Source organism: Dermacentor albipictus, chromosome 10, assembly GCF_038994185.2.
Source record: "Dermacentor albipictus isolate Rhodes 1998 colony chromosome 10, USDA_Dalb.pri_finalv2, whole genome shotgun sequence".
In the NCBI taxonomy this organism is placed as follows: domain Eukaryota; kingdom Metazoa; phylum Arthropoda; class Arachnida; order Ixodida; family Ixodidae; genus Dermacentor; species Dermacentor albipictus.
Genome location: NC_091830.1, coordinates 5,455,653 through 5,468,656, shown reverse-complemented (window position 1 = coordinate 5,468,656; position 13,004 = coordinate 5,455,653). Strand labels below are relative to the sequence as shown.

Sequence of the window (13,004 nt, the reverse complement as noted above, 5' to 3'; positions counted from 1 at the left end):
CAAGAAGGTCCGGATCTATCTTGTCCTCTACATACACTGATCTGATCTGTGTGCACTTCCATAAGATGTGTGCAATGACTGCGTGTTCGTGCTTGCAGAGCTTGCAGAGCTTGCAGCTCGCGTCTGGATATTGTGTTGAATTTATTCTGTTTAAGTGTACTGGGTTTCGGAACGTTCTGGTTTGCAACCTTCTCCAATCGGTTTCTTGAGACCTGTCGAGTTGTTTGTGGGGTTGTGGGTATGCTTCTCTGTGTCGTGTAGTGTGTCAGTATGTCATGGTACGTGACCAGTCTGTCCCTGTCGTGTTTTATCGCTTCTTCGTCATCGTCGCCTTCTCCGTCTTCTCCATCGCCTCCGCCGCAGTCCTTCCCCGCTTCCCCAGGGGTTGCGGGGTGTTGGGCCGTCATTGTCCGTGCCGCGGTGGGTTAGTTTTCGCGCGGCTCGGTGGCCCTTCTCGTTGAGGTTCGGAGGGGCATTCATGGTTACTTCTCCCATATGTGCCGGGTTCCATTTGAGGTATTTGGGTGTATTTTTGCCGTTCTTAAAGTCTTCTGCTCTGCGGTTCAGGATTTTGGCCACCTCGGTGGAGACCCAGCCCTTTGTGAAGTTTCTAATAGCCGTCTTGGAGTCGCTGATTTTTGTTGTGTATTGTTGCCGATCGTTGATTACAGCCAATGCGACTGCCATTTCTTCCGCTGCCTCCGACGATCTGGTCCTTACGGAGCCCACAGTCACGGTCTTTCCTTTCGTGCATACGACCGCCATTGCGAAGAGGGACTTACCTTTGTCAGCGCCGACACCACCATTGTCGTCCCGGTTTCGGGAATACCACGCCGCGTCTACGAAGAACACCCCCTCCCGCGCGCCGTGGTTTTTGACAATCGTTTTCGTGCGGCATTTTCTTCTATTGACATTGTGCACGGGGTGCATGTTCTTCGGGGTATTTTCCGTGTTTACTGCGGCTCGGAGGTCTGGGTGAATCTGCGTCTTGGGGCCGTTCATTCCGTGGTAGTTTATGTCGATCTTTTCTACGATTTCTCTGCCCGCCTTGGTTCCGGAGAGTCTTTCGAGTTGCGCTATCCTCTGTACTTCCGCGATTTCCTCCAGCGTGTTATGTACCCCGAGTTGTAGTAACTTTTCGTTTCTTGTGTATTGGGGGAGACCCAGTGCTGTTCTGTACGCTTTTCTAATGAGCGCGTCGATCTTGTCTTTTTCAGCCTTGTTCCAGTGAACGAACGCCGCCACGTAGGCGACGTGGCTGATCGCGAAGGCCTGAACGATCGAGCCGTACGACGTTTCTTCCTTTAATGCCCCTCCTGTTGTTGGAGACTCTCTATGTTAGCCGAATGGTCGCCGTGACTTTCTTTTCCAGGCGTGTTATAGTTTCCGTGTTTGTTCCCCTGGCTTCGATCCAGAGACCCAGAACTCTAATCTCTTGGACCATGGGTATCTCCATGCATTTTCTTGTGGTTAATCTGATTCCCCTTTTGTGTAGTTCCGCTACGTCTCTGGACGGTTTGCCGAGCCTCCTGGGGCCGTGGAGCAGCAGTTCCGATTTCTCCGGCAAGCATTCTAGTTCGGTGCCCTCCAGATAATTTTCTATTGCCTCCACCGCCCCTTGAAGTCCGTTCTACATATCGCCCTCATTTGTGTCCTTCGTGGTCCAAATCGTAATGTCGTCTCCATAAACGGTGTGATTAATGCCTTCTATTCGCTCCAGTTTTTCCGATAGTCCTATCATGACGAGGTTGAAGAGCATCGGTGACACGACGGACCCTTGCGGTGTGCCAGCGCTGCCCATGTCCACCTGGATACTCTCCTCCTCGCCCAGTCTTATTCTGGCTGTTCTTCCCGTAAGGAAATTTCGGATATAATTATATGTTCGTTCGCCCAGGCCGAGTTGCGCGATTCTGTCGAAGATGGCCGTGTGCTTGACCTTGTCGAAGGCCTTCTTTAGATCAAGTCCAAGTATTGCCCTCAAGCCCCGCCCCGTGGTGTCTATGACTTGCTCCTTGAGTTGTATCATGGCGTTTTGGGTAGAGAGCCCTCTTCTGAAGTCAATCGTTTTGCTGTGGTACAGATCGTTTGACTCCAGGTAGCCGTTACCTCTACTCAGGCAAGTGTGCTCCATCACTTTACCAACGCAGGAAGTGAGAGAGATCGGCCGCATGTTCTGTATTTCTAAGGATTTACCCGGCTTGGGGATGAGGATCACGTCAGACCTCTTCCATTCGTCGGGTATACCGCCGTTCCGCCAGCACTCGTTGGTGTAGTCTGTCAAGCGGCTCGTTGCCTGGTCGGCCAGGTACCGGAGCATCTTGTTGGTCACTTTGCCGGGGCCCGGAGCCAACTTGGTCTTGATGGTCTGCACGACCGCCTTGAATTCTTGCTGGGAGAAATCTCTGTCGAGGTCCTCGTTGGTAGAGCCCGAGTAGTTCCGATGTTCAACGGCTCATCATTTCATTTCATCATTTCATCACCTATTTCACGGATGTTTCCTCTCTACTTGTGTCTGAGCTTGGTCATTTCCGCTTTCGCCGCTGTCTTCGTTCCTGACGGGTCGAGCAGGTGCTTGAGGATCTTCCACGTCTTGCCCGTGTTGATGTTGCCGTCCATGGCGTCGCATACCTCGTCCCTATCCTGATTGCATAACTGGGCGCAGTGTGCTTCGATGTTCTTGTTTAGTTCCGCGATTTTGTGCCTTAGATTTCTATTGTGTTTTTGCCCTTGCAGACGTTTTTGGGTGGATTTTTCGGCCTGTACGAGGTGCGCGAGCCTGCTATCCATCTGTGATGTGTGGTGCGCGACTTGGTGCGGTGATCGGGACGGTCAGGAGCAGACGACAAGGAGTGCGCGCGCCGAGGCGGATTCCGTGCTGGAAGAAGGAAAACAACGACGCCGAAGAGCGTTCGGTACGAGAACACGCGGCGCATGAAAAACAACAAAAAGAAAAACAAACCAATTAGAAAAGACCACGGGGCGACAGGCAGCCAATCCGAGAATGCCAAATCGGTCAGATCAGAAGAAAAAGCGTGGTGCGCTGGCAGAACGGGCGGAGACGCAGAGGAGACGCCGGGGAGACGTCAGGAGAGTCCCAGGAAGCGACGGCAGGAGGAGGTCAACCACCGGAGCGGGCGTTGAAGACGGGCCGTCGGGTTCCGGACCCGAGCCACCAGGACTTCACCCGACCGGGGCCTCCTGCCAACCTGTTCCTGTGCGTCGCCCGTCTACCCGAGCGTGCCGCCAGCTCCTCAAGGCCGGTGAGCTTCTGCGCCCGTGGGCAGCACGACAACAGTCAGGCTACGGGCCCGAGTTCTACGCCAGCTGCCCGGCCAGAACGCCGCCCCGTCTGTCGTGCCGCCTGCTGCCCGAGGCCGGCGTTCGAGCTTCTGTGCCCGTGGGCAGGACAAGAGCAGTCGGGCTACGGGCCCGAGCTCTACACCCAGCTGCCCGGCCAGAACGCCGCCGCCGTCTGCTCGTGCCACCAAGCCGCCTGGTTTACATCTCCCGACCAGAGCTGGCCAGCTCCCGTCGCCCGATCAACCAAGTTACACCACGACCTTTGGTGAGACCGGCGCAACTCCTTTCACCAGCTTGTCGCAGCGTCGCAGCTTCGAGACTCTTATGTATCCCTGCCGTCGTGGCAAGCCCGGACTCGCGCACTACTTAGCTCCGTACTAGCCCCAAATGTGTGCCTTGATGTGTATTTGAGTGTTTCTTTTATGTTTGCTATTTTCTTCTATTTATTTTTTAGCCTTTAGTTCCATTAAACGTTTGTGTGTGTGTTCGAAACGAACGGCTTTGTCCTCAATTGGGTTCTCGGAGGCTCCGCCTAAGAGAACCGTAAGAACCTTTTGAGCACACGAACCTTTGTCCCCATATTAGGGTCATCACACCATCCACGGAGAGTGAACACCACCGTCGTCTTCGTGTTCGTGTCGAGCCCCCCAGTCGTCCCCCTCCATCTTGGTCGTAGCCTTTTCTACGTCTCGTAACAGCTCCCCGTTCCATTCTTCTATGTTTCTTATATGGGTCCCTGTTCTTTTTCGTCTCTGATTTTGCGGAATTTGTCCCAGTCTACTATAGCCTGAACTTATGTTTTATTCCCTTCGTGGCGCGGGCCTCTCATAGGGCTATACTGAGTATCCTGTGATCGCTCCCCAGGTCCTCGAAGGTGTTCTCCCAGGTGATTCTCCCGGCTCTCTTGCATAACGTTAGGTCTGGTGTGGTGTCCCTATGGGGGCCCGCACCCACTCTGGTGTGTGAGGCCGGCTCGTTGAAAAGCGTTAGCCCGGTCTTTTCTATGAGATCGGCCAGATATTTTCCCTTCTTGGACGAGTGTCTATATCTCCACTGCTTGTGTGGAGCGTTGCAGTCACCTCCGATGACGAGCCTGTTGTCGCCCGCGATGGTCATCGTTTCGTTAATTAAATCTTCGAAATTGTGTGTTAGGCCCTCTTTGGACGGGCTGCTGTAGACATTCAGACGAAAGTGCTGCTCTCCTTTTTGCTGCTTGGCACGGATGTGGTTAATGGGTAATTGCTACAACACTCCTTCATAATATTAGGTTCATGGACAACCCTAATTTCATTAAATAGTATGAGCTTTATTTACCATCCTGCCGGTGGCCACATACCAATTTTTATTCGGCATCACTGTGGTTATTCTTACTTATGCGTTATCAATCTTCCCAAGAAATATGGCTTAGAAGAACTTTCTGTGGGCCTGATTGGTGCATAATTGACAAACATTTTTAAATGCGCAAACGAGGAACACGGCACAAAAGGAAGGTCATTGACAGACATGCGTTTGTCCTGTGAATGATCTTCCTTTTGTGCCGTGTTCCTTGTTTGCGCTTTGAAAAACATTTGTCAATCTTCCCAAGTCTCTCTCGCTAAAAAATGGATGTAGGTGATGATGATGGTGATCGTCATTGGCCCTTAAAACGGGTGGGCTCGTGTCAGTGCACAAGCCGTGCTAGTCATTCACATTCCCAACTCTGTGCAACCGGCCACTAAGACGCACCCCGGAATTAGCAGCGTCGCCCGTATGGTGGCGCCGCCCTTGGATTAAAGTAGCCACTATGGTTATTACGGGGAATGCGGGAGATGGAAATTCAAGACGATGAGCAAAACGTGAACAAGGTGAATGCAGAAGCCAACGTTTCGACAAGTGGACTTGTCTCTGGCCTTGAAGACAAGTCCACTTGTCGAAACGTTGGCTCCTGCATTCACCTCGTTCACGTTTTGCTCACTATGGTTATTGCGTTTTAATGACCATGGCCTCTGAGGTCGGGCGCCGCGTGGTGTCATTCAAGGAAAGTGATATTTACAGTACGTGCCGTAAAATGTCGTAAAATGTTGCTTGTTTATTCCAGGTATAAAGAGAGTGTCTATATGTTGACAGTGCCTCATGGCAATATGGTGAAGAAATATTTCGTTTATTGGGACCATAACGCTTGGTGACGCGGACAAGGGAGAGCGACAGCGACGGGCGCTATACTTCAATTGATCGTATTTCTGCTGTTATTGAATCAATTTGAAAATTTACGCGGGAAAACGCTGCCTAGACGGCGCTTCATGACTTTCAGTGAACCACCGAAATTTGCCATTGACCTTGGTGAAAGACCCTTTAACATATTGAAGGGAAGGGGCGACTGTGTTTCGAAACAACTACTTTTCTTAGTTTCATTTTCTTCTTCTCATTTTTGTTTTCTTGCCATGACGAAAACGCTTAATTCGTGTAACGAAACGCCAGGGACGTGAGGGCAAAAATAATATACAGCAGCAGCATGTATGAGACGCGTCCCTCCTCTCCCCTAATGATGCGTTGGCAAAATCGACCATGCAACTGGCAGGGGCACACTGCTCAAGATTGCTTTGAACCCAGCTACAGTGGGAAAGCGGCGATGACTACCAGTATCATGACACTTGAAGGGACAGATTCGCGTTCGTTCTCACATGGTGACGTCGTCCGAATGGTAGTTTGCCAATTTACTCGCAAAATGTTCGCACTTTTTATGGCGGAGTTTCATGCGAAGTTGGAGGTTGCGATAATTACTCGGAGAATATTTTCCGCGAGCTATCTAGGTTCGAAATAGAAATATTGAAAAGGAAGTGTCTGTTAATAGGCGCTCTCGGTCTTGCCATTGCAAGCTCACATAAAATACTGTTACTTTGAGACAGCATTCATCATTGTGATAAACTTACAGCTTCTACACAAGCAGGAACTATAAAGGCTCTTTATTTGCAGTCAATAACTGAACCTGGAGTCGCTAAACGTAAAGGAAAGTCGCACTTTCGCCCGAGAGGCAAATCATCGATTGCAATAGCAAATTAGTGGACAGCTACACGAAGTAATGAAAGTAGTCTTATTCGCCGTTTAAACTGGTAAGCATAGGCATACTAAATAAATTAACAAGCATGGTTTCACGCGCGAACAAGCAAACATGAACACATCTCACTCGATGACCGCGCAAACTCGCTGTGAAAACGCTGGAGTGAGAAAGCGCGGCAGCAGCAGCGAGAGAATCGACCCTCATGCTACCTCTCGCATCAACGCCAAGCCGCGAAAACAGCTCACGGTGGACTCTGTCCCTGTCGCTGACGGCTTTCAAGATACAATGGCCCGGATTAGGACGCGCCCCCCTCCTTACCCTCGCCCCGAAGTCTTGCGGAGCCTTGCCCGCGCGGCCACCCGGGCACCCCCGGAGTTGAACACCTCCCCCCCTCCCTAACCTGCACCCGGAGCTCCGCGCGCGGCTTAAGACGGCGCGCTTCCTTCCCGCTTTCCTCGCTTGTGCGCGCAAGATTGAGCCGCGATCGCCGGCTCAGCCTCGCACGCTTTCACTTGCATATACAGCATATGGCACGCAGCGGTAATTTTATCGCCCTTGGAATTTATACGGAACCTCACGGCTATGCCAACGGATGTGCCTGGAGTGTCCATATAATTGCTACCGCCATAAAAATAAAGTGGCTCACCCGACCTGCTCAGAGTAGGCGTCAACACTGCCGTCGCTGACCGCTACGCATTGATAGTCACCTCACCAAGTTTGCATCATCACGGTCTTTGGCTTCCAGCTTGAAACCAGCCGTGCAGCTCCATATCATCCCACGGCGAAGCGACGCGAAGACACATGCCGACGTCAGCTATACCCACGTGCGACTAAAAAAAGTAAGCCGGATAACACGTCATTTGTGGCTTGGATTGAATGGTGGTTGAGTGCGCCGATAGTGTGCATCAGCATGACGCGTGACAGAAGGCGCTCGGCTATGCACTATACCACCATCACAGGCTGGAACAAGAAGACGACAGTCGCTGGAGCAGTTTTCAAGGGTGAGATGTCACTCGAGGAAAAAAAAAAACAATAAGCAGATCCAACGCACACGTTGGTATCTAGGTGACGCCATGCGTCACCTATATTCCTGCATTCCTGACCTAAAGGAAACTGGCGCGCGCATGTGCTCTCGCGTAACCATGCCACGCAATGCGCCAAATATTATATAAGCTTGTAGTTGTCCATTATTTCTTATTTATTCTAAATGTACCTGCCACTTCTTAGCCAGTTCCCCCTTGTGGGTATGTTCCCTAGTTTGGAAATCATAAACATTATGAACAAGCGGCAGTCATATAAAAGAGCTGGTTGACGTTAGCACTACACCGTCTCCTTTCTTTTTTCAAAAAGAAAGTTTCCTAGCACGATAAGTACTTTCCACTTCTTGGCCAACTTCTTGGCCACTCTGGGTGTTAGCAATGATCACAAAGAGCTAGTTGGCGTTGGCACGAGAGAACAGTACCTGCGGTAGTGGTTAGAACATCGGGCTGCTTTACTCAGGGGGCCCGCCGTTCCAATTCCGCCGCCGGATTAGCTTTATTGTTTTGTTTAAGTGAATGCAAATCTCCTAGGCAAAAACCCGACAAGGGACCGACCGACCTGACGAAACCATAGAACGGTAGCGAAAAAAGCATCGCTTTAGAAAATTCACCGACGATTACGATATCTCCCTAATGCGAAATTTGAGCACAGCTCTGTGCGTGTTTCCGTTTCGCGATATATTGGCTGTCGCGGACAATCTGCCTCGTGGGGCACAATGCAAACGGAACGAAGTGTGTGTGGAAGATCGCGAAAGCAGCGCATGCGTGATACGCGGGCGCGAGTCACAGCAGCCGCCGCAGACGGATCTGCGCTCATGCAGTGCTTTGTCGGCATGCTCGCCGAATGGCATCGGGGAACAGACGACGGCGCACTAGTCTGGCGTCATCTCATAGTGGTAGTCACCACAGAGTCCGTAATTCGCGGCACTACGCTTTTCTTAAGCTTTCGCCGTACCCTGCCCCTCCGCTTTCCGCCTCATGGTTTTGCTGCAACCTCCTGCTACACTTTCATCCTCGCGCTCTCTTCGCTGCCACCGTATTTCATCCCCCGCTGCGCTCCGAGTTCCTTCTTTCATCCTTCGCTGTGCTCGTTCGCTCGGTTACGCCGAGGGACGCCGAGGTATGCCGACGCGAAACGCAGGAACGGGGCCTGAGAGCTGCGCTCTAAAAATTCGGGCAGACCGCATCTACGACGAAGTATGCAGACAGCCGAAACGGGTCATGTGTGAGGCGTGTACTTCAGCCGTAATCCTTTCATACTTCCCCCTGGACACGATGCGTATTCTGACGGCGCGACCGTGAAGTCCGCGCGTACCAGCGGCACATACACTGTGACCCAAGTTGGCGTCGAATGTTCATTGAAGAGCGGCACATACCCAGTGGCAAATGCCCAGTGGCACATGGCCATTGGCTCCAGGCTAAAAACTCAGGTCGTCGAATAGCTTGAGAGGGAGGGTACTAAGTAAAGCCAACTAGCTACAGCGAGTAGCTAGCGAGGTTAAAGGAAAACCGGAAAAGCAGGCCGAGCTGGAAGAGCGGGTGAAGGCGCTAATGGCGCAGGTGGCGCGTAATCCCGGTTCGGAGCAGCGTCAGGCGGAGAGCGAGGACAGCGCGCAGTCCCAGGCAGAGGCACGTAATGAGAACAGAGGGACAGGGCAGGAAGGTATACCTAGGGGCAGTGGAACCGCACACGGGAGCTGGCGGCAGCCCGAGGGCTCCACAATTAACGCTACAGTGATGTAGTGCAGGGGTGGGATTCTGCAAGAGTCCACCTAGTGGACTGTCCATTTAGGCCGCTGCTGATTGGATGCAGCTGTAGGAGCGAGGTGGAGACGAGTGGCCCTAGCCAATCAGGAACGGCCGAAATGGACAGTCCACTAGGTGGACTCTTACAGGATACCTCCCCAGCAGGCTTTATGTGGGGCGGGACGAGCAGCAGCGAGCCCGTTGCCGCGTGACGGTGGCGGACAGCGGGTGGAGGGCCAGCTAGCGCAAACTGGACGGCAGAAGTCCCAGGCTGGCGGCGAATGAGTTGAGCGAAGAAGGGTACTGATGGTAGGGAACTCCAACCTAGCGAGGGTTGAGGAGGGGGTCTTCACAAGAGTGAAGGAAGAAAGGCGGGTGAAGGTTGAGGCCCAGTCTGGGAAGTGCATGGCTGACGCAATGGCCAAAGCTCAGGAGGTGGTTTGGGACAACATAGAGGATGAATACCTTGTCGTTATCCATGCTGGTCTCAACGTTATGCTTAAGGAAAGGAACCGGAATCTCAAGAGACAGTAGGAAGTTGGGTTGCGTAAAGTCAGAGGTTCAAAGAGGTATCTGTGAAGGTGCACGTGACCATATGCACAATCTCAGAGGTCCAGCTAGGGCAGTCTAGCGGGATGGAAAGAAGTGTTGTTGAGGCTAACCGTGTCATTAGGGGTCTGAGCAGACGACTTGGGTACGGCGTAATGGAGGTAAACTGGGATGTGTACTAGCCTGGCTCCGACCCTTTTGTACAGAATGGCGTTCACTACACTGATGCCACAGGCAGAAGGGTAGGAGTAGGACAGGCCGCCAAGCAACAGCTTTCTTGGGGGGACCCAGAGCATTGAGACCACCAGTGTATACAAAGGTAGACCCGGAGAGGCCGAAAGATTCAGGAAACGTACAATATGTAGGAGAAGAAATAGACGCAAGCACAATTTCCAAAGTAATTCATACATAGAGTATATTAACATGCAAAGTGGCAGGAATAGGATGAAGTAGGAGAATATAGACGAACAGTTAAGGCAGGAGGAGCTGACGGTATACGTGTTTGTGGAGACACATCTTAGGGACATGGAGCAACCACCTTGTAATCCTGAACATGCTTGGAAATATTGCAACAGAACAGAGGGCAGCAGGAAGGGGGGTGGAACTGGGACATTCATTCGTAAAGGTACGAATTGGCAAAGGTTCAAACAAAATGCAAGGGACGTTTATGGATAAAAGGGAAAGTGGCAGGGGAGCAGACAGTCCTTGGATTTGTATACCTGTGAGCAGGGAGAAATGTCAAAGAGGAAAACAAAGAAATGGCAGGATGCATAGCAAGAGACATTAATTAATGAGCTAGGAGGAGCGTGCGGGGTAATTACACATAGGAAACATGAACGCACACATAGAATATGTAAACGGGTACACAGACTCAACAGGCAACATGTTGCTGGATATGCGTGAAAGCCACATAACATTGGAGGTAGAGAGCCTGCAGTCGACGAGATATTATGCACTAATGTGCCATAGTATCCATGAATACTTTGTTTAGCGCAAAACAACAGACACAAGGAAGACGACCAGGACAAGGCGCTACTTTCAACTGACATCATTTTATTGCGTCACTCCTTTATAGACAGCTGAAACTAGAGGAACATGCGAAGTGAGCACCATGCATTAGTGTCACAGTGCATTAGTGTGCCTTCCTTAACGTCGTACAGCTCTGAATTTGGTTTTTTGGATTCTGTCGCATAAGTGCGCTCTTGTGCTCGGATGTTGGTGGCTCCACCGCATGGTGCTCACTGCGCATATTTCTCACTACCTCTCTTAATGCTTGCTTAGATTTTAGGTAATGGACAGTAAAGCCCCCGATGGGTGGAAACTAAGCAGGATGAACATGATATATATGGGAAAGGGGGACAAAGCCGACATAAACAACTACCGTCCAATAACAGTGACGTCAATAGTTTACAGGGTAGTGATGCAAATTGTAAAAGACAGACTGCAGGCATAGGTGGAAAACGAGGAGGTGCTGGGGGAACTACAAAATGGGTTCAGAAAACAAAGTAGGTTAGAGGACAATCTGTTCTCATTGACGCAGTGTATCGAAATAGCAGAAAAGGAACAAAGGACCTATGGCTAGCACTTCTGGCTAATCTTTTATAAAATATCTATAAAAGTAACAAGATTCTTATAAAACGGGAAAAAAGGGTATTTCAGTCTGTAGAAACGCAGTGGGGGCTTAGGCAAGGGTGCCCTCTGTCACCTTTGTTGTTTATGTTGTATCAACAAGGATTAGAGACCAAATTAGAATGGAGTGGACTCGTCTTCACCCATTGTTCTTTTCAAGCAAGGATAATGGATTGAACAGTTATTAACAGGACCGATGTACGCGGACGACGTTGTACTTATGGCGGACAACAAGGAAGACTTACAGGGATTGATGGACATCTGTGGTAAAGAGGGAGTTATGTTAGGTTTAATGTTTAGTAACGAAAAATCGGCAGTCCTGATTTTTAATGATAATCAGGACAGCGAGCATAGGGTACAGGAGGTTACGCTGGATGTAGTGGATAAGTACAAATATATTGGCGTGTGGATAAACAATGAGGCTTAATACATATTGAACATGGAAGATATGTAAAGAGGTAGCAGAAATGCAGCTGTGATGAAAAATATATATGGCACTGTGGAATTACAATAGGTACGAGGTGGTGAGTGGGACTTGGAAAGGAGTGATGGTCCTTAGTCTGACTTTCGGCAATGCGGTCCTGTGCATGAGATCAGAGGTTCGAATAACGTTGGAAATTAAGCAAGGGGGGGGGGGGGGTAGGTAGGCTCGCTTTGGCAGCACACAAAAATACACCAAATCAGGGGGTGTAGGCTGACATGGGTGGACATCAGCCAGCAGCAAGATAGGATTTGAGGAGCGACTGAGAGAAATGGCGGAAAAGCAGCAGGCAAGGAAAGTTTTCAGTTACCTGTACATGACGAATGTTGACACAAAATGGAGGAAGCGAACCAGAAAATTTTAACGCAAATATATGGATAACAGCAGGGAAGCAAGCCAAGAAACATCGGTTAAGAAAAAGGTTAAAGTAACAGAGAGGGGTCTGTGGAAAACATGTATGCAAACGAAATCCGCACTGGGAACATACAGAACTTTCAAACAGGAAATTGCCAAAGTAGATATCTACGATAATTCTAGGGGAAGCTCTTTGTTGTTTGAGGTCAGGATGGGAGTATTGGCGACTAAGAAACGAGTAAAGTGCCAAGGGAAAGACACGTTATGCAGTGCACGTGGAGAGGAAGAGGAAACGGCTGAACACCTGATACTTTTTTGCAAAGGGCTTAACTCTACAGTTCAAAGCAACGGGGCGGACTTCTTCAAAGCATTGGAGTTTAGAGACAGTGCAGGAAAAATAGACCTCAAGCGGGTAGAAATAACCAAATGGAGGTTATCTCATTGGTGGCTAAAATCAAGGTAAGAATGAAATTTCACTTTCCACTAAGTACAATATATATTACTAGTCACGGCTAAGTGGTGTGTGCCGCCGTCCGAATTAAAGGGTTCAGCCTTATCCATCCATCCAGCCAGCCATCCAGTGGACAGGTGTAAAAAAGACAGGGAAGGACAAGAGGTTTTTGGCTCGCGTCACAAACATCTAGTTAGAGGAGGCGCTGGTCCAGCAAAAATATTGCTGTCTGAAGCTTCGTTCTACCAGCTTTGGCGGCGTGCCGAACACGATGAGGAAAACTTCACTCGATTTAAGCTTTCCATCCGAATAAATGGATGTCTGTCTGTGTTTCTGTATGTTGTAAACTCAGTGCCCGACAGCATTAAGTACACCTGGCTTGTACGAAATTTGTGGGCACATCCTGCCTCATTCACC

The 13,004-nt window shown here is 50.2% G+C and overlaps 2 pseudogenes; both read left to right on the top strand.

Annotated features, from left to right (window-relative positions):
• The first annotated feature begins 5,099 nt into the window (after positions 1-5,099).
• Positions 5,100-11,410, top strand: LOC135920311 (uncharacterized; annotated as a pseudogene).
• Positions 11,411-11,497: 87 nt separating this feature from the next.
• On the top strand, positions 11,498-12,599 carry LOC135920312 (uncharacterized; annotated as a pseudogene).
• Positions 12,600-13,004: the final 405 nt, after the last annotated feature.